Here is a 22,258-nt window from a genome sequence, read left to right as displayed (position 1 = left end):
ATTAGGAAGGCCACCTTGTATGTAGCCTGTAAAAACCTCAAGGTATCTGGGTTTTTAAAAGAAAGGAATTCACGAGATCTTTAAGATAAAAATCTTTAAGATAAACCCTTGGCATGACTTTCCTAGCCCTGATGTGCCTTTTAAAAGCTTAGTCTAAGATTCCTCATAAAGTTCTAACAAAGCCAATTTAAAAAAATTTATATGATCAATTTATTCACGTAAATCATCAGGCCAAGGTTGTTGACACCAGACTTAATTGGCAAATAAATTAGTCTTGGTTTGGCTAATAGTTGATAAAAATGAGAGTCATTTTAGAGAGAAAGAGATGTTTCAATGAAAACTTGCTAAATCTGTTAATCTCATTCTTTTAATTGTGGTCAGTATCACTAAGACTTACTTCCTAGATAGTTCTTTGCTATTATGTTATACTGCTGCAAAGTTTAACTGAGCTTCTAAAGGAACATTCTAAGCTTGTTTCTAAAGTTTATCTCAGTAATCTATTTTTGGACAAAGATCAGATGCCTCAAAACCTGAAACAAGGGGACTATGTATACTAAAAAGGACATAATATAAAAAGACTATTTTCAAGCTTGTAGAGGAAGACTCCAATCCCTTGCTATGGAGCCAGGAGGAGGTACAACAATTTAGGGATTTAAGAGAGGCACTGACAGGTGCCCCTCTTCTGGCTCTACCATCCTTTTGAAAAACCTTCTCATTTATTTGTAAGCATGGACTGGGGGTCGGCTCTAGGGGTCCTTACACAGGAACATGGGAAAAGCCACTAGCTGGCAGCCTTCCTTTCCTGCCTCCTGGACCCTGTCGCCAGAGAATGGCTGAGTACATGCAGTCCATAGCCGCCACCACCCTATTAACTGAAGGAAAGAGCAAACTCCCCTTTGGAGGAAGGCTGACTGTGAGTATAAAAACAGGATATGGGGTCACAAATGTCTGGTTAAAATGGTAAAATATTCTGTAGACACACTAGACAAAAACAGCTGTTATGCTTGTGCCACAGGGAGAGACCGGAGGCCCAAGTGGTTCCCTTTCCTTTGGGATGGTCATCAGACCCACAGGGTCTTGAGTGTGTGGTGGCCCTCTTCCAGGACAAAAAGGCTTGAAAGAATGAGTCCAGTCAGACTTTGTCACTGCTATTCCCTGAGGTCAAAATTCTGTGGGTCAGCCCCCAAGAACTGTTCAGCAGCCAAATGAAAATGTCAACTTCTTCTCATGTCTAAAATGACAAGAGGCAAAGGCAACTTTCTTAGGCAACCTGACCAGGTGCAGTGAAAGCCAGTCCTACATCACCCCCACAATAAATCCCAGTTCCAAGTGCCCCAGGCAGATGTCTGGTGGTATTGTGGGAGTCCACTAATGGGCATCCTTCCAAAAAATCAAAGTGACACCTGTACTTTGGTGCAATTGGCCATCCCTTTCACCCTGGCATTTAGGCCCCAGTCTCAACTCAGCCAATCCTGAGGAAAGGAGACATCACCCCCACCGGGGGTGGTTGTCCTTTGACCCCCAGGTCTATATTCACTCAATAGGTGTGCCAAACAAATTTAAGACAAGAAACCAGGTAGCTGTGGGTTTGAATCTGCTCTCTTTTGGTGGTCAACCATAAACAAAAATGTTGATGGGATAAGCTACATCTTTTACAATCAACAAAGATTCATTAATTACACTAGAGATGCCATTAAAGAAATAGCTGAATAGCTAGGGCCAACTAGTCAAATGGCATGGGAAGACAGACTTGCTTTAGACATGACGCTAACAGAAAAGGGTGGAGTCTGTGTATTGATTGATATCCAGTGCTGCGCATTCATTCCCAACAACACTGCCCCAGACAGCACCATCACCCAGGCCCTATGCGGATTAATAACCTTAGCTGAGGAGCTTTCAGAAAATTCTGGTATTAATGACCCCTTCACAGACCTTTTAGAAAATTGGTTAAAAAAAAAATGATGAAATAGACTAATAGCCTAAATCTTTAGGCTGTAGTTAGTGTCCGTGTCTTAGTTGCATGCTGTATAATTCCTTGTGCCAGGGGACTTATTCAAAAATTAATAAAAACTGCCCTCACAAAGCAACTGGGACCCCCCTCCCCACCAAGCCAATATACTCCTGATGGACACAATAGAGCATGAGAGCCAAACCATGCTCAAAGAGTTTGAAGAAAAGAATATTTGATTAAAAAAAAAAAAGAAATCAAAGGGTGGAATTGTGGAAAGTAACATAATGTCTTTTCTATCAAAGGAAATCTTGGTGACTCCTTTTTGCTGAAATGCCTTCCTGAGGACCCCCCTCCTCTTTCCCTCTTCTCCCAGTAACAATGTGTTTTGAGTTAGCCAACCGGGAAGAATGTGCGCCCTGACCTGACCCATGGGAAGGGGACAGGTACGTCACCTGCGTTAGGCACTAATAGAGGAGGGTCCTTTGTTCGGCGGCACACATGCTTTTTGGAGGACCTGCGCCCTTCTGCAGAAGTAAGGAGCCTTGTCGAGATTTCTCCTTGTCCACATGTCTCACTTTCCGACACTGGTGACCCGAGCCAGAGTTATCTTAATTTCCAACACTTCTCAGGGCTTCACAGCACTTCCAGTGAATGAAAATCCACTGTCGTTCTGGTCCTTTGTTCTTCATGCCTGCCCACATTGGGCGCCACTTGCTGAGACCAGCTCAGCAGGTGAGGGCTGAAGAACAGGTGCTGTGAAACTTAAGGAAAAAGTTAACATGAAACAAGACAGAGACATTTACCTTAATTAAAGGTGGGAACCGGGGGACTCAAGATCTTAGGGACCAAGAGCCCTGCCTCAAGAAACCGCACTGCTTTTATTGTGCTCTTGAGGATTACATCAAGTGAGGAGGGGGTTGTAGGTGCAGGATACAGTTTTTTTTTTTAATTATGGTAAAAGTCACATATCCAGTAGCTGATTAAGCTTTTATTCTGACCTTTAGGCATTAAACAATCATTAGCATTGAGGAAGCTTGGCGTCAGCTCTCTATGCATAGCATCTAGAGAATCACCATTGTGCTTCTGCAGACAGCCACCATGCCTAGGTTTGCACCTCGGTTCTCCTTGCTAATGCATTTGCTGCTAATGACCCCTCATAAACCCCTTGGAGCCATGAGGCTCATCTTCCTCTTATTCTTGAGAGGACATCTCATGCTGTGCAAACGTGCCTATCTGCACAGGGCCATTGTGCCTAGACCAACGCATTATGTCCTCATTCAGCTGACCACATGAATAACTTATGCCTTTAGGTCTTTGTTCTTAAGCTTAAGTCATTTGCCAGCACTGCAACTGTTTTTCAAGCAGGAATATGGGGTAAAGCAAAGCAGGCCAAGATGGAGTTTTCAGCATAGAAAATAGAAGCAAAGACGCTAAGAAAATATTGTAGAAACATGTCTCACGACAGGCATAGAGGAAACATACCTCAATATAATAAATGCCATATATGACAAACCCACAGCTAATATCATTCTCAGTGGTGAAAAGCTGAAAGCATTTCCTCTAAGATCAGGAACAAGATAGGGATGCCTACTCTCATCACTTTCATTCAACATAACTTTGGAAGTCTTAGCCAGAGCAATCAAAGAGAAAGAAATAAAAGGAATCCAAATTGGAAAGGAAGGAGTGAAACTGCAACTTTTTGCAGATGACATGTACTATACATAGAAAATCCTAAAGCTGCTGCCTGAAATCTACTAGAGTTCATCAATGAATTCACTATAATAGCAGGATACAAAATTAATACACAGAAATCTATTGCATTTCTATACACTAAAAACAAATTAACAGAAAAAGAAATTAAGGAAACAATCTAATTTACCATCACACTAAAAAGAATAAAATATCTAGGAATAAACCTACCTAAGGAGGCAAAAGAGCTATACTCAGAAAACTATGAGACACTGATAAAAGAAACTAAAGATAACACACACCAAAAAATGGAAAGATACACAGTGTTCTTGGATTAGAAAAATCAATACTGTTAAAATGACCATACTACCCAAGGCAATCTACTGATTCAATGCATCCCTATCAAATTACCAATGGCACTCTTCACAGAACTAGAACAAAAAGATTTTTAAATCTGTATGGAAACACGAAAGACTGCAAATAGCCAAAATAATCTTAAAAACAGAGTTGGAGGAATTACACTCCCTCACTTCACACTATACTACAAAGCTACAGTCATCAAAATAGCATGGTACTGGCACCAGAAGAGACACATAGATCAATGGAACATGATACAGAGCCTAGGAATAAACCCACACATCTATGGTCAGTTAATCTATAAACAAAAGGAGGCCAGAATATACAATGGAGAAAAGACAATCTCTTCAATAAGTGGTGCTGGAAAAACTGGACAGCTTCATGTAAAAGAATGAAATTAGAACACTCTCTAACACCATATACCCCCCCAAAAAAAAGCTCAAAATGAATTAAAGACCTAAATGTAAGACCAAATACGTTAAAACTCCTAGAAGAAAACAGAGGCAGAATACTGTGGCATAAATTGGAGCCATCTTTTTTTTTTTTTTTTTTTTGATCCATCTCCTAAAGAAAATAAAAGCAAAGAATAAACAAATGGAGTCAAATTAAACTTCAAAGCTTCTGCACAGCAAAAGAAACTGTCCAATGAAATGAAAAACCCTACTGAATGGGAGAAAATATTTGCTGCAATCTTGGATGTACCTTGGCTTGCAGACGCATCACCCAGATTTCTGGCTTCATGTTCATATGGTTGCTCTTCCTGTGTATGTTCATGTCTCTGGGTCCAAATTTCCCCTTTTTATAAGGACTCAGTCATCAGATTTGCACCCACTCTAATGACTTCATCTTAATTTGATCGTCTGCAAAGACCCTATTTCCAAGTAAGGTCACATTCCCAGGTACTGGGATTAGGACTTTAGCATGTTTGGGAGACATAATTCAACACATAACAGATGTCTATGTTCTCATCCCTGGAACTGGTGAACATGTTACTATACATGGCAAAAGAGACTTTGCAGATGTGATTAAGGTTACTCAAGGGACTTCAAGATGGCGAGACTGTCCTGGATTTTCCAAGTGAGCCCAATATAATCACATGAGTCCTTAAAAGCAGAAAATGCAACCATGGAGAGACAAATACATGAGGATGGAAGAATGTCCAGACAGATGCGATACCGATGGTAATAGAAGAAGGCCGCAAGCCAAGGAATGTGGAAGCCTCTAGAAGCTAAAACAAACAAACAAATTGATTTTTCCCTAGAGTTTTCAGAAAGGAATGTAGCTTTGCCAACACCTTGCTTTTTAGCCCAAGGAGATGCGTATCAGATTTATGACCTACAGAATTATAAGATAAATGATAAATTTATCTTATACAAATTATAAATTAAATTACAAGTTATAAATTGTTTTACATCGGCAAGTCGGTGGTAATGCTTAAGGCAGCAATAGAAAATTGGTCTTAGGTCATGCCCCTAGAAGCAGCAGAGCCTGAGACGAGGATTTGTGTACAAGTAATTTTTTTGGCGGAGAGGATAGAATGGAAAGGAGGGAAGCTAAGCAAGGATGTTGTCTGTACTGGGGACTAACCTCAGCCTGATCCCACCAGACGCTCTGGAGCATAAACAGCACCACCAAGTTGGTCAAATTTCTGCAAGGATTTTCTACCCCCATGCCAGTCAGCAATTGGTCAAGGTCAGGGGTTGGGGTGGGGTGTTGAGGAGGGAGGTGTAAGGGAGGGGCAGGCTTGCAGAGAGAGGAACCACCAAGAATTATCGGCCAACACTTCCAGTAGCTGGGAAATGGGGGTCCTACAGATGACCTTGGGGAAAGCAGTCTAACTTTATGACTTCAGCTGCCTCATGTATAGACCACCAGGAAGTTTTTTTTTTTTTTTTTTTTTTCACAGTTCAATTTTAGGGTGCATTTTTCCTGTGCGTTCTCAAGGACATGACCTTGCCCTGGTCAGCCCAAGGCCTCCATCTGCTGGGAGATGGGGTGAGGCAGGGTGAAAGATGATAATTCTGCTATAGAGAAAATGTGGCGTGGAAGACCAAAGTACCAATTGGCTTTTGACTTTCAAAACTGAAACAGACAAAGGGCTCGCAAGGCAAGTGACAGTCTTTGGGAAGGATCTTCCAGAATCTGCTGTCTCTTCTTAGAGCCGATCAGCAAATGAACTTGGAAGACTCTGCTCCTGGGTTAAAACTATGGTGGAAAAGGGAAGCCTTTTGTCTGCCACGAAGGCAGAGCCAGAGTCAGGAAGAAGGAAATAATGATAAAAGGGAAAGTAAAGTCCAGCCCTTTCCCAGCCTAAGAATTTGCGAGGGGTGGGAGAGTGTGAAGTGAGGACGCAGTCACAGGGGTGTGTCCTGAGACCCCCTTTCCACAACATGCAGCAGCCACAGACACACCTGAGACAGTCACCCGAAAGTCAACAGGGAGGTAATGGGATCGAGCCCAAGGCTCTCTGGGCTGCCTTCGGTCCCTGGAGGGGGTGACATCTAGGGTAAGAGCCAGAGGGTCCAGCACGAGCCCACTCTGGCAGGACAATGCCACCTGGCAAGGGGCTGCATGGAGGCCTTGGCCAGTACCCAGGGGCCTGCAAACAGCAGGGGGAGGCCTGGCCATCCCAGGAGGGCCATGGGCCTTGACCCCACCAGGAGAATGGTCTGAGCCCAAGTTGCAGCAGCAAAAACAACATCGGTATGGTTCAGGAGAGGCTAAGGAACCAAAGCCCCTGACCTGCCGGAGCTGGGAAAGTGCTCTGAGAGACAGTTTTCACCAAAGTCTGAATACCTCCTAAAGGGCCCACTGGTATGATCACAACTGATGACCCTGAAACCCGATTGGACGTCGCATTTCCTTTTTTCCCACCTCATTAAGGATCAAACAGGGAGGCCCCGTCATGGCTCAGTGGAAACAAAACCAACCAGTATCCATGATGATGCAGGTTGGTCCCTGGCCTCGTTCAGGGGGTTAAGGATCCGGCGTTGCCATGAGCTGTGGTGTAGATCACAGACGCCGCTCGGATCCTGCGTTGCTGTGGCTGTGGTGTAGGCTAGCGGCTGTAGCTCCAATTCAACCCCTAGCCTGGGAACCTCTATATGCCGCAGGTGCGGTCCTAAAAAGCAAAAAAAAAAAAAAAAAAGGATCAAACAATAACTTTTTGGCCCAACCCCTACCCCTCTCATGCAGGGATTTACTTCTGCCATGTGCACCAGGAGAAGGCTGAGCCCAAATCTTCAAGGTGTTTCCTAACTTCAACATCTTGGGATTGTGACCTGACACAGGAGGAGGCCACCAGAGCAAGTGGCAACAGCCCCCAGGAGGAGAGGACTGTCCTGCCTGCCCAGCGGAGGTGGCCCTCTCGCCTGGCCCCTCGGCCCAGCTCCTGGGGCTGAGCTGGAACCCCTCCCCTTGGCTCCCCAGCCTCTGCCCAGCCCCTCCAACGCACCCCGCCTCCCCTAGCAGGGGCACTGCACTTTGGGAAGGGCTCATTAGTGGCAAAAGGAAGGAAGCCCGGCTTGTGTGGCAGTTATCAGGAAAGGCTTGGTGGAGGGCAGGCGGAGAACCCTGCTGAGGTTGCCGTGAGGTCTGGAGCCGGTCAGAGAGGGCTAGCGGCCCCACCAACACCCACTGACCCCAACGTTGTCAGAGCATGCTAGTTCTTCCCCCCAGGGCCGGTGGCCCCATCTGCTTTTCTGTTCACTTCAACTGCTGTTCTTCAAGTGCACAGTTTCTCCTTCCAGACCCACTCAATCGCCACCTCCTCAAGGAGGCGAGCCCTGCCGCCTCCAGGAAGGGGTGCCTCCCTCCTCTGTCCTTGCTGCTCATGCAGAAGGAAGCCACTCTGGAGGGTTTCTGCCTCCGCTGTTAGGTGCTACTTCCCAAACTCAGGTACTGCCTGGGTGTCAAGTCTGTGTCCCCAGGGCCTGGCATGTTGAAGCCACTCAACAGATGCTTCTGGAATGGATGAGAGCCGGGGGGTGTGCCCCTGGACCAGCTCGCCTGGGGGCTTGTTGGCAATGCGCAATCTCAGGAGATCCCCCCCGCCCACCCCCGCTTCCACAGTGAGCTTCTAAAAGGGGGGAACGTCCCAGCAACTCTTAGAGAGGGGAGTAGCCTGACTTCCTAGCAGCTGAGAGCTCTTAGAGAGTCACCCTTGCTTTTCATGGCCCCATTCATCATTTGGAAGTGTTTCTTCCTGGGAAGATTTTTGAGAGGAGAGGTGCTTCAGAACTCTCTTTCATTTCTGTTTTTTTTTTTTTTTTTACATCAAACTATCAATAAAAATGTGAATGTACAAAACATATGACAGGAGTTCCCACTGTGGCACAGGAGATTAAGGATCTTGCATTGTCTCTGTGGCGGCATAGGTTCAAACCCTGGCCTGGCAAAGTGGTGGATGTGGCGTTGCCACAGCAGCGGCTCGGATTTGATCCCTGGCCCAGGAACTTCCGTATGCCTCTGGTGAGGCCAAAAAACAAACAAACTTATGTACAGTCTACAGAAGAGCAATAAAATGACTGCCCATGTACCGTGACACAGCCTAAGAATGAGAACTTGATCAGCCCCCAGAAGCTCCTGTGCCCCGTATGTCCATCTCTAATTAAACTAAACTCTCCATCCCCAGCAGAGGTAACTGTTATCCTTAATTATGAATTCATCCCCCTCTCGGTTTGCTTTCTATCATCTGCACAATTTTCCTCAATTTTTTCATTTCCCCTTTGTGGAACTCCATGCAAATGAAATCATCTGTACGACCACCTCTGTGACTGACTTCTTGCCAGCAACAGCTCGTTTTTGAAATGCAGCCATGCAGGTGCAGGTGGCTGTGCTTCCCTCATTTTCACCGCTGTAGAGTATGCCATCATGTGCCCTACGCTACCACCACTCACTTACCCCTTCTGTTGTTGACAAACATATGGTTTTGTTTTGTTTTTTCCCCAGTTGGAAGCTATTACACATCCATGAATGTTCTTGTACACACCTCCTAGTGCATGTGTGCAAGAGTCTCTCGAGGGCATTTGCTGGGGGATCAAACTGCTGCTTTGTCGAGTGAGCACATGTACAGGTCTGCTTGCTAACACCCAAGTCCAGCTTCAACCATTTCCCCACAAACAGTGGGTAAGGCTTCCACCTGCCCCACGAGTTCCCACAACCCTTTTGTCTCCTTGTCAGTAATGGTTCTAGCTTGATGACCTTGGCTTCTTCCTTGGTTCCTCTTCGGTTCTCCCACACTAGTCACTCATTCAGCACCTCCCCTACGCCCAGACACTGTGACGGGGGCTAGAACGCAGACAAATGTAAGATACCGGTTACACCTTCAAGGAGCTCAGCCTACTGATTCAGACAGACCTATACACAATCATTGTCAAAGGATGTGTTCCGGGCAACAAAAGAAACATGTGCAAGGCATTATGGGAGTACGGAGAAGGAGCACTGCTGCGCTTGGGTCTAAGAGGCCAATGGCTCTGCAGATGGGGCTGGGTGGGAAGAAGGGCCAGTTTAGATACCGTCAGTGTGGATTACTGATGCCCGTGTACGTACACACACGCACATGCACACGCACAGACTACCAGAGTGCCCACTCGGCTTAAAACAGATGGTGAAGGGTCCGATCTGAGATTCCAGTCCCCTTCCCATAGTGAAAGGAATGTGAAGGAAGCTGAAATTTCCTTTGAAACTTCTTCTTAGTTTTGAATGGCCTGGCTCCACAGGCCAGGCCACCACCCTCCGCAGCATTCAGTTTCTGTACTGATGACAACAGCCCTCTACCGAAAGGGACTTGGGGAGATCCATACCCACAACAAAGCATCTCCCCCACCCAGGCCAAACGCACTCTGTGCGCTGAGGATAAAGTTGCTATTAAGGGCTGTTCCACAAGGGCAAAGCCGCCTCCAGCTGGGCACAAAGTTGGCGACGTCCATCATCCACTGAGACCCTTCAGAGCCATTCCCCAGTTCTGCACGTGGCACCTGGTGGGCTCTCCCACCCGATCACTGTGTCTCGGTTGGTGGGCTGCTCTCTTCATCAACAACGAGCTGCCCGGGGACAGTGCGCTGGAAATGTGCTGATGGGTACAGGGTGTAAACATCTCTTGTCCCTTAATGCAGACACAAATTCCAAAGCACTGCCCCAGGCTTGAGTCAGTTCCCTCCATGGGCTTTGCCGGCTGCTTCACCCCTACTGGGCGTCCTTCCCTCCCCAGCCCCACTTCCATGCTCCTCCTGGTCTTTAAACACAGCACAGTTCCATGAAAGCCTCAGGTCAGAGCTTGATTTCAGGGAACCCATCCTGAGAGGAAGGGTCAGCATGACTGGGAGAGGCTGCCATTTCTGCGGGCTTGATTTAGGAGAGGGGGAGGCAGGGTGAGCTGATCCCTTAAAGCCTCAGGCCTTTGTTTACACCCCCTGGTAACAGGCACCTGGGCCAAGCCAGCTCCTACACAGGGATGCGAGTCACAGTGTAAGAGGGCCTGGCTCCCCTCACCAACTGCCCCACTGCTTCCCAATCTTGGCAAGGTATTGTGAGCTCACCCAACTTTCTGGGACTGAGGCCTTCTCTGCTAAAATGCTAATAGGTCTCCTAGGAGCCGTTCCAAGTAGCTTCCTCGGTAAACTTGGCTTGGGTTAGCCCGAGTGCCTTTGAAGTGTCAGGAAGACGGCACAAAGGTTTGTGTGCTGACACAACCTGGGGTTACAGCAGGAAAGGGAGGGGAGACAGCTCAAGAACTCTCACTCCACATGGAGCCTCTCCTTGCCATGCTTATTCTGAAGGAAATTCTGTCAGAGCTGTCCTTGACCACAGAGGAGCATGAAAATACTAAGGGAACATTTTGGGTCTTAATAGAGCGCCTCTACATCATGTGTCTTGGCAGCATAGATCCTGCTGACTCTGGATGTCAGAATTGGCAGGTGTGAAAAATCCCCACCGTCTATCACTGTAAAACTCCTTTTCTCCCTGGGGTCTGAAGCTAGCAGAGCCGAGGAAAAATAAAACACATCGAGGAGGAGACCCTGCAGGAAAAACAGCCAGGGCTCTCTGACTCAGAGACACCGACATTCATCATCATTAGCCAGATGAAGAGGTAAGCCAAAGGTCGGCAACCTCCATTACCGGCTCCCTCCTCTGAAGAGCTGGCTGGCGGAAGGTGGCCTGTGGCCCAGGTGCCTTGGGAAGACCTTCAGCAAAGCCGTGGCCAGGAGTCCTGGGCAGAAACTTGGTAGAAGGTACTTGTCAAGGAGAGGAAAGTGAACCTGAAGCACAAGATGGTGTGCCGGAAGGGGCGTGGTCTTGGGGAGGAAGCGACCTCAGGGGCATAAGCACTATAGCCAGGATTGCAGTATGTTTGCTAATTCCATTTCCTGTCCTCACCAGCAGAGGCACACAGCTGGATCCATTTCCCAGCCTCCCTTGCATTAGGCCTTGACAGGTGACTGAGTATTGGCTAACAAAATGTGCACAGAAATGTGGGCGCCCTGTCTTCGCTGGGCCACAGACCCTCCTACAGGAGCCCTCACACCTTCTTCCCCCGCCCGCCTTCCAGAAGCAGAGGATCTGGTGGCCAACAGGGAAGCCGCAGAGGAGGGCAGAGCCACAGGTGGAAGGAATCCGGGGCCTAAACGACCGGGTGGAGCCAAGCTCCCATCCTCACAGGACCAGCTGGACCGGGTGTGAGCCAAAAATCAACATCAACTGTGTCAGGACCCTGAGATGTACAGGTTTCTCTGTTACAGCAGCTAACGAACGTTACTGAAAACCTTTCAGCAGGGAAGCTGAACCACGAGAAAAGCAACCTTCGGTCTTTTCACAGTTGGGCCAAGGATGGGCCCTGCTGACAATAACTCTAAGGAGAAGCAAACAACCCAACAACAAGTACCTTCCTAGATCAAAAAGTTCCCTTCCCACTCTGAGAAACAGTGTACAAAGAACACGTGCTAGGCAGGCTGACAAGTCAGGCTGACGAGTCATTGGCTCGTTGTGTAACCTCTCAAGGAGGCTTCACCTCTAAATCACAATTTCCTCACCTGTAAGCTACAGAAAAACCACATCTCATTTGCGTGGTTGCCAGAACGCTCGGATTCAACGAGATTACATAGCTCGTGTTCACACACTGCCCACCTTAAATATGAGCGTTCCATTCTCTGGAAACTTCTCCACACTACGACTTTTCTCCATAATCACCGCGGGGTATCTGACCTCAGTGAAATCGCAGAAACACATACCTCTTGCAATTTATCCGGTGCAGGAGGAAGACGGGGCGGTGCTGGCCTTCTCCGTCCCGCTGGGGCAACCGGACCAAGGCTCTGGTTCCCTTGAATGCTCATGTTCATTCTGGGCTGCATTCGGCTGCTCAGAGAAATTCATCCCCTCACAGCGAGCTGGAAGGCTGGCCTGGCCCCAAAGACACCTCAGCAAATGGGCTACCCAGCACCAGTGGCGGGCAGCCAGGCGTCTGGTCCCTCGGCCTCAGTGGTGCAGCCATGACTGACAGGCAGCAGGGGGCTGAAGATCTGCTCTGGCTTCTAGAAAAACAGCAGCAGCAGCAGCAGCAGGCTCCACTGGAAAGCAGCCCTGCCAGCGAGGCTGATGCCGGCGCCCCGCTGCCCAGGGACCCACACCGGAGGGTAAAACAGCAGGTAATTGATGGCTTCCCAAACTAACTGAGCAGACGGACTGGACTCTGGAGTTTAAGGCGGAGGTTTGATGGCAGCCCGACCCTAGTGGGCCATTTCCTGACAGCTCAGGGCGGACAGTAAAGGCTGACTGTTGCTTCTTCGGCTACAGAAAGAAAAAGCCCTTGCGAGTGTGGGCGGCTCCGAGGAGCTCGACCCTGGCCGCACAGGGGAATCACCTGGGAGCTCCAAAGGCGCCCATTACCCAGGTCGCGACCCGGACTGATGACGTCACACTTCCGGGGCTGGGACCCAGGCACCTGGAGTTGTTAAAGGTCCGCAGGTGATGCCACCGCGCAGCCAAGGGCGAGCCTCCCAGGGTGCCGGCCTCCGGGCTCACGCCCAGGCATTAGCTCCCTAGACGGAGCGTGCTGGACCCCATTTGACAGAGCAGACGCTAAACGCAGGCAGGAAAAATAATTTGCTGAAAGGTATATGCCTGGTAAGTAAAGGAGCTGGGCCGCGGCCCAGGCCTTTGCGTATTTAATCCAGTCCTCGGCCTCTTCTATGAAATGAACGTATCCTTAACCTGCCCCACGAGGTTGCTGTAAGGATGAAACAACTCGATTTTGTTTGTTTAACTTTCTATCTCCATATGGCCTCCCAGTGTGCTTTGCACTATACTAGTGCTTTACAAATATTAACTCGGCTCAGTTCACTAAAGTAGCCTCCTGGACCGTCCTCCACCCCTGTGGGGAATTGCTCTGGGCGGGGATTGGGAAGTGTGTGCCTACAAGTTAGCAACCCTAGCAAGTGCCTTTAAAAGATGTGAACTTGGAGTTCCCGTCGTGGCGCGGTGGTGAACGAATCCGACTAGGAACCATGAGGGTGTGGGTTCGATCCCTGGCCTTGCTCAGTGGGTCAAAGATCCGGCGTTGCTGTGAACTGTGGTGTAGGTCTCAGATGCGGCTCGGATCCCGCGTTGCTGTGCCTGTGGCGTAGGCCAGCAGCTCCAGCTCCGATTGGACCCCTAGCCTGGGGACCTCCATATGCCGCAGGAGCGAACCTAGAAAAGGCAAAAAAAAAAAAAAAAAAAAAAAAAAAAGACATAATAAATAAATAAATAAATAAAATATGTGAACTCTTTTTTTTAATGGTCACATCCTCGGTGTATGGAAGTTCCCGGACCAGGGGTGGAATACAAGCCGCAGCTGCAGCAACACCAGATCTTTTAACCCACTGCGCTGGGCCAGGGATTAAACCCATACCTCCACAGCGACCTGAGCTGCTGCTGTTGGATTCTTAAACCCCTATGCCACAGTGGAAACTCCTGTGTGAACTTTTGGACCAAGCTAAGTCTCATAAGTCATGGAAAGGAAATAATTAAGGGTGACTTTGAAAAAATTTAACCACAAGGGTAATCACTGCAGTTTTTATAATGACAAAAAAAAAATGGAAACACTAATGTTGGACTCTAACGGGCTCATTAAATAAATGATAGCATATCAAGATGAACTGAACTGGCATGGCTCAGTTTTAAATGGCGTGTGGCATTCTATGTTATCTGGCTCTAAGGGAGTTATTTGACAACTCTATAGTTTTATAAACTATAGTTTTATAAACTACAACTGATAGCGACATGAAATATCTCTTGCTAGGGACACGCAAGTCCTGCCCTGTCTGTCCTGTTCAAGTGACTTCCCTCCCCCACTGTGGAAGAGGCTGGGTTTGCCTCTGTTCACACACTGACGCCAATATTCTTGATCTATAAATGTCCGTTCTTTGGATTTTCTTTTGAACTGATTATATCATCTTCCTGATTCCCTCAATGATTAATGAGTTAAATAAAATCTTTACCAAGGGTAAAATAGAATTTAATTTAACAATAAATTTAAAATAAAAGATGTGTTTATTCTAGGGTGGTTTCCTGTTCCCACTCTGCATAATCCCCTCCCCTTGAGTGAAGGCAGGACCTGAACACTTGCTTCTCATCCAGAGAATATGGCAAAGGCGATGCGATGGCCCTCCTGCGGTTAGATCGGAATAGAGACAGAGATGTGGATACAGATAGAGACATAACTAGAATGCCGGTCTTGCTAGCACACATTGCAGAAACTCTTACCGGCCTGGAAGAAACAACTGCCATGTGGTGAACTGCCTATGGGGACAGCCATGAGGCAGAAAAGCACTGGTGGCCTCTAGGACCTAAGGGCAGCCTCTAGCCAACAGCGAGGAAGAAGCTGGGCCCTCAGTTGTGCAGCCTCAAGAGAATGAATTCTGCCACCAACCGAATGAGCTTGGATGTGGATTCTTCCCTCATCAAGCCTCCAGATGAGAATGCAGCCTGGCCTACACCATGACTGTAGCCCTGTGAGACCCCAAACTCAAGCAGAGCCAAGCCTGGACTCCTGACCCATGGAAACTGTGAGATAATAAATGCGAGTTGTTTTAAGCCACTTAATATGTAGTACTTTGTTACACTGAAATAGAAAGTAATAGAGGTGTCATGGAAGAATATTCTTTTACATAAAAGAAATTTACAAAGTATTAAATTATCAACTCAGATTATAAAGCAAATCTAACACACACATACACACACACAAAGACTGAATCTGGAAAGCGAATATAGTAGAACTTGGAGTGACTTTTATTTCCTTCTTTTTGATTCTGTTTCTTCTAAAATTTCATTATTAATGTAACACTAGAAAACATTGAAAACAAAAGTATTGAAGAAAATATGCAACTGTTAACAGTGGTTCTGTCAGGGTGGAGAATTGTGGTTGAACCGGATATTCCAAAATTCTAGAAAGTTAATTTTTCTACGTTGAAGAGCTGACACTTCTTGGTGTAATTAAACCCAATAAATGAATAACTCCCAATTATTTTTTCCAGTTATTGAAAAAAAATTCCATCATCATTGCTCCCAAATTGAATTGAGGGAAAAACCAGCCATACAGACCCTATCTGCCACACAGATACAGGACAACCCTAGAGCTAATGGTACAAGTTCTAGTACCATATGACCTGCATTCCAAGCCTCCTTACTCAATTGTATCTTCTGAAGCTGGGCAAATTATTTAGCCTCATCTATAAAGTGGAAGAATAATATTATCTACCTCACAGGGTGAGGATATTGTGGAGATTCATTAAGATAATGTATATAACTTATTTTTAAATAAGCCTCATATATAACAGGTGCTCAAGAAATTCTGGTTAGTGTTACCACCACCATCATCATCGTGATTATTAACCAACCTGCCATCATAGGGGTGGCCAATATTTCAGTTTTGAAAACAAGTGCAAAAGAAGAACATCCAAATTCTAATGATGGTGAATAATTCAGATATTAAAAGGAAAATCCCATCCCTTGAAAGACCTAAAGTGGGTGCTATGTTTGGGAAGCTGAAGACACATTTTGCCCACTTCAGTGCTAGAAAGAGCTTTTTAAATATAATCAGTATTACGCTTCTGTGGGGTAACATGGGGTGGTTGGAGCTGGCCCTTTAAGAATCTGAGTCAAGCTGGTTTGAAGTTGGTTGCACGCTATCCTAAACTGATTAGTTATGGTGTGAGGTGAGCCAGGTCTAGGTCAAAGCTCTGTTGCAACATTCCAGAGGCCTCTGGGCACTGGGTGGGAGGTGGAAGCGCTCCAAGGCCACCATGAAGCAGAGCTGAAGAGCTACAGCTGCCCTTGGGATAGTGTCAAAATCTGTGCTTGCCTGGAGCAAGCCAGCCCAAGTAGACTTGACAAACAGTCTGGAGCAGGGGAGGGGCCAATATCAGGGGACCTAGAAGCTGGGTGTCTGGTTGTGCGGCCACAGGCAATAGGCAAATGGCCAGCCAGACGGGGAGATGGAGTCAGGGATGTCCTACCAAGTTTTCATTGCCTGGGACAGTCTTGGCCTTGGGAGGCTGGCAGAGAGGGGTGGGCAGAGGCTAGGCCAAGCCACTGGTGGCACGAGGGAGACAAGCTATTGGCAGCAGTGCGATAGCTGTGAGATGGTAAGGATGGCTTGTGGTCCTGAGGAGCAATTCTAAGGGACAAGTCTCCCTCAGAAGCATGTGACTCCAAAACCTTTCCAGGGATGGGCATGGAACTGCTCCCAGAGGGAACAGGGTAAAAAATGAAATCCATTGAAATCTTCCCCAAGGAAACTCCTAAAGGATCCTCATGTTTTCTCAAGAGGACCTGTTGCCATACACACAAGCAACTAAGCAGCAAAATGGTGGCATCCATTCTGTTTAGATTAGGAGCTCAATAGTGTACGAGAAGCAAGGAGCCACATATACCCAGAAGACTCAGTGCCTCTCTGGTGGCTCAAGCTTTATCATCATCATCCTTTAAAAAAAACAAACAAACAAAAAAAAAAACCCTTAAAATATGTTTATTTTTGAAAAACTGGCCTTTTCAGCTTCCATTCCTGAAATGCCAGGACCAATTTCCTAATTCACAACTAAACAAGTGGAAACCAATTTAGGCCTAAATATTTTCCTGTGTATGTGAGACGGCCCATGGTTTAACTAGTTTCCTCCCCTGGAAGGAAGGTGTCTAACTTGAAAGGATTTTCTATATTAGTGCTATCATTTTGCTCTCAGGGCCAAGGCCACATCCAGGTCATTGCCTCCTTAAACCCAGAACACAGCAGGAGCCTTTTTTACCCTGCATTTGACCACCATCTCCAAATCACTGCTCTGAGGGGCCCAGTACCCCACTCAAAGCCTGTGATGGTGCCTACATTAGTCTGGGTGAGTAATGCCAGATGCTATAACAAACAACCCCCAAATCTCAATGACTTAAAAGTTTAATGTGATAAAGTAGAACATTAAAAAAAAAGTTTATTTCTTACTCATGCAAAGTCCACTCTGCCAAATGGTTCTCATCCAAGGGGAGAGACAGGAATCCAGGTTGTATCCATCCTGAGGTTCTACCATCCTGTGTGTTCAAGGCTGAACTGACAGCGCCAGCTTCCAGATGGGGCAGAGAGGGAGCATGGTGGATGTCAGACTTAACACCTAGCCATCTCAGCCTAGAGGTAACACACACCCCTACCACTCACATCTCATTGGAGAGAACTAGTCATGTGCAAAGAGAGCTGGGAAAACATATCGCCTGGCTGGCCAGTCTGTTCCCAGCAACAACCCTACACTACCAATGGGGAACCCAAATATTTCACCATCAGCCAGCCATCTATTCCACAGCACCTTCCTGCCCACTGAATTACTTTCAAACTCTTCAGGCTGGCATTCAAAGCCCACCCCAATTTATCCCCAGTTCAAGTCATGAAGACCATCTTCTAGCCAATCAGGATGATTCAGTTTCCCCCCAGCCATATGGGTTAGCTTTTGTTGCAGAGCAAACCAGTGGCTTGAAGCAGTCACCATTGATTTAGCTCACAGTTCTTCACATTGGCAATTTGGGTTGAGCTCACCTGAGAGAGTCTTCTGATCCAACTCTGTTCACCCGTGTGTCCATGGTCCTGCTGCTAGGTCGGCTGGGGCTTGGAGTTGGAAGGTTCCAAAGCTGAATGGACTTGCCTTTGTTTCATGTAGTCTCTCATCCTCCAGCAGCTTAGTGCAGGCTTGTACATGGAGGCCATGCTCACAACTCACTCACTTCCGCAGCACCTCATTGGACAAAGCCAGTCACAAGGCTAGTTTAGATTCAAGGAATGGAGAAGAGGTTCTTCCTTTTGAAAGAAGGAGCCTCAAAACCACCCCACCAGATACACAATGGACTCTGCATGCTTTCCTCGCAATGTGCCACCTACCTAACACCTCCCCTCCTCTTGGTCTTTGCCTGTGGAACATTCCAGCTCAAATGCCTCCTATTCTATGATGGCATCTGCCTTAGTTTAGGTTCTCTCCCCAGACAGGGCCTGAGATGAGGGCTGGATACAGATATTGAGTGAAGAAGTGTGGGGAGCAGAACAGAGGTACAAGGAAAGTCAATAGAAGGGTGCTTTACTGAGATCACTGCTCCGGGCATGAGAGCTGAATCTATGGGGATCCTCTCAGCTCTGGGATGCCTCTCAAAACCGCCCATCCTCCAAAGATGTGGAAGTGGAGCCTTTATCCACCAGCTCCCATTGTTATGGGTGGAGGGTGACCCCGGAGAGCAGTATATTCTCTGCACCCTCAGGCTGCTCTTGCATGTGGACCACACCAGCTCCATGGCCCAAGAAGAATGACCTGAGGCAGAAAGATACCCATATGGGCTCCAAGCAGAGAACAAGACCCTGAAATCAGTGACCGGGGCATGATTTGTGAGGTACCGAGGAGGTTAGGTATAATTTCCCTGCTGGTCTGGTTGGAAGGGAATTCTCCCTCCTCAGGGATCCTGTGCTCGGAAGTGCCCATCACCCTGCAGCGCCTATGACACACCGTTTGTAACTACAGACATTGTATGTGTGTCTAATCTCCCCTGCTGGACCACAAGTGCCTGGAGCACAGTGGCCATGTTGCACAGAACTTTTTAGAACCCTGGGTTGGCCCCTAGTGCAAAGCCCTATCAGTTTTCTTGGCTGAGCAAGGGAAAGATCCCAGATATTGGCATCTTGCACTCAAACATGCCTTCAACAAGTAACTGTAGGCACCTACCATGTGCCTTGCTAGGGGGGTTGTTAAATAAATAAATAAATAAAAATAAAACAAACGAAAACAAGCAGAAGACCCACAGTCCTCCATCTTGAAAATTTTTTAATCAGGCACATAAAACATACACCACCGAGTCTAAGAGTAAGCATATCTGAGGTGGTGCCATGGGATTCACCGGGGGGACGCAGGAAGACTCAGTGGAGGTGCTATTGGTCTGGGGGCCACCATAAGGCAGAGTTGAAGAAGGAGATAACGAGATAAAAGGTGGCGCCATCTTCACCAAATGGTTCGATGTTCTTATAACTCCTTCCGATCATAAATATGACACATGCGCGTTACAGAAGAGTTGGGAGATGCCAAAAAGAACGAAGACTAGAGTTAGCCCAACTTCACAATCCTACCACCCAGGGAATCCACTGAAAACATCCGATATAGTTCATTCTTGCCTTCTCCCTGCCCCTTTCTGACTCCTGGCTCAAGTCATTCCTGGTTTATTTAGCACAAGAGCTAGAAGAGGCAGAGAGAACTGAGATCACCTTCCTCGGTCTGTAAATGAGAAACAGGATGTCCAAAGAAATCAAGGGATATTTGAAGGCCCAAGAGCTGAGACCAGAATGGAGGTCTCCTGTACCCAGCCCAGTGCTCTCTTCACCGAGCGGCCTCAGTTTCCCTCTTCCTCCTCCCCGGATAATCGTGAGTACAGACAACAAACTTAGGTTTGGGGCTTATGATTTCCCAAATCAGTATGTGCTCTGAAAGTGGTCTTTCTACATCTATAAACGTCATGGTGGAGAGACATCATGGCCAGACACAAGAGTCACAATGAGGCTCTAAGGCGACAAGGCAAAGGAGAAAGCTGCCCGTGTGCAGCAGGGGCCCCAGAAGTGTCTCTGGGGCGGACACGTGACTGGGGCCTGTAAAGAGACTCCCCCTCCCCACAGCCTCAGCCTCAGGTAGGGCTCGTGGGTCCTGCCGCCCATGCGGGGAAAACAACCAACTTCTCAGCCAAGAAGGTGGCTCGGCCAGGTCTCCTCTGTGTCTGGGTGGATTCTTTTTTCTATAAACTTTATGATCCTTTGCAAAGAATGACTTCAAGGGCTGCAGATGTTGCAGGCTCCTGTGAGCAGATGTTCATGCCTGTAAAAATCTCAGGGAAATTATACCTCAGCCTTTTAAGTCAATGAGCTAAAACCCAACAGAACATTCTGGGCTCGTTTATTACTTTCCCCCAGAACGGGAGGCTGTGGATTACTAGCCAGGAAACAAAAATGCACTTCCTGAGGAGTACCCTGTGGTTACTGAAGTCACAGACAAGGTCAGCCTCTCCACTGTCTTAGCCACCGTGGTGATCTTTCTTCTGGGCTTAACTGACAACACCGACCCTCTGGTATCGGAGGAGAAATACATGCAGGGACTCTGTGGGTGGCATAGAAAGCAACACTTCCCCACCTCTCTTCCCACAAGCAACTTCCAAACCCTCCGCTGCCATTAGCACCCATGCCAGGGGCGAGAGAATCAGAGCGTCAAAAGAGAGCTTTGGAATTATTTAAGCTTCCTCCTGTGCTGGAAGCCAATGGGGTTTAAAAAAAAAAAAAAAAAAAAGAAGAAGCAGCAGCAGCATAATCATCAAGAAGGCTTAAAGGAGTTTTAAAAAGAGAGCAGTAGATGAAGTCACAGTTTGCTTGCTGTCGGTCTGTCTTTTAGTAAATGCAAGAACATCTCTTGTTCCCATATACCTCGGTGTCTAATCACATGTTTGTGGGGAGGGATCAGGTTACTTGCGTGAAGCAACGCCTCATTTCTCTTGGAGAATAAGAAGAGGGCATAACCTTCTCACCAGCGTGAGCAAAACAAGTGCCAGGCTGTTCTCTTTCCTGCCCTCCGCCCAACCCCGCTGCCCTTCATACCACCCCCTCTTCCCAAGCTCGTAAGTCAGTGAGGGATGAGGAGCAATCTTCCCTGCATGACGTTGCAACACGAGGCCAGGGCAGTGCCGATGGCACACTCCAAGGGCCTTTCAAGAGCAGAGTCTTACATTTCGAATGGATAAGCAGTGGGGTCCTGCTGTCCAGCACAGGGAACTAGATCCGGTCTTTTGGGACAGACCATGATGGAAGAGAATATAAGAAAGGGAATGTATATATACATATATGACTGGGTCACTTTGCTGTGCAGCAGACATTGACACGACACTGTAAATCGACTAATAAAACAAAATTTTTTAAAAGCAGAGTCTGTTTGAAAACACATCTGCTTCTCCTCGGACAACTCAACAGTGTGCAGACCAAGTCACAATCAGAATCCTCGCAGATGGGACAGAGAGAGAGTGACAATCCTTGAAACAGGATTGAGAAGGAAAAGCCACATGAAACTGCGGGGCTCACTTTGAACGTCTGAGGGGAGAACAAGACTCCCAGGCCCTGAGAACAATTTCTAGCCAACAAACAAATAGGCACTTCATTGCTGGACCCATTCCAAGCGAGATGGCTGGGATCCCATCTGGTTCTGTTGGTGGCAGTGGGCAAAGGTCCAGGTGCCCTTAGTTTCTTCAGACTGGTTTGTCCATCTCTCACTTAAGTGTGCAGAGTTTGTTTTTCAAAGTCATTGCCAAAAGCTTCTCTCGCAGTGGGGCTGACTCACCCGATCTGTCATTGGGTGGAGTGAACCAGGGCTATTTACTAAGTCTGGTGGTCAGAGGCTGAACAAGTGCCCATCTGATACCTTCCATTTTCTCTATAAAAAATAAGGACGAGTTTATTTCCTGCAAATTCAGTGCAGGTGGTGTGTGTGTGTGAGAGAGAGAGAGAGAGGAGTGTTGGTATAGGGCACTGTTGAGGAAAATGGGGAAGGTTGAGCATATCCCCTGTAGAAAAGGGGAGAAAGAGAACCAATAGTTTTGAAGCCTCAGCTAACTTGGACAATCTAACTGTGAATGAGCCATTGTCTGATTTTTTTTCTCCTAATGGGCACAGGAACAGAATGAATGAGTCTGAGTGCCAGGCTGACTTTTCTATCAGGTGAGGACAACTAAAGGACAAAGAGGCCATGG

This window comes from Sus scrofa, chromosome X, assembly GCF_000003025.6.
Source record: "Sus scrofa isolate TJ Tabasco breed Duroc chromosome X, Sscrofa11.1, whole genome shotgun sequence".
NCBI lineage: Eukaryota > Metazoa > Chordata > Mammalia > Artiodactyla > Suidae > Sus > Sus scrofa.
Note: the sequence above shows the minus strand (reverse complement) of the source record.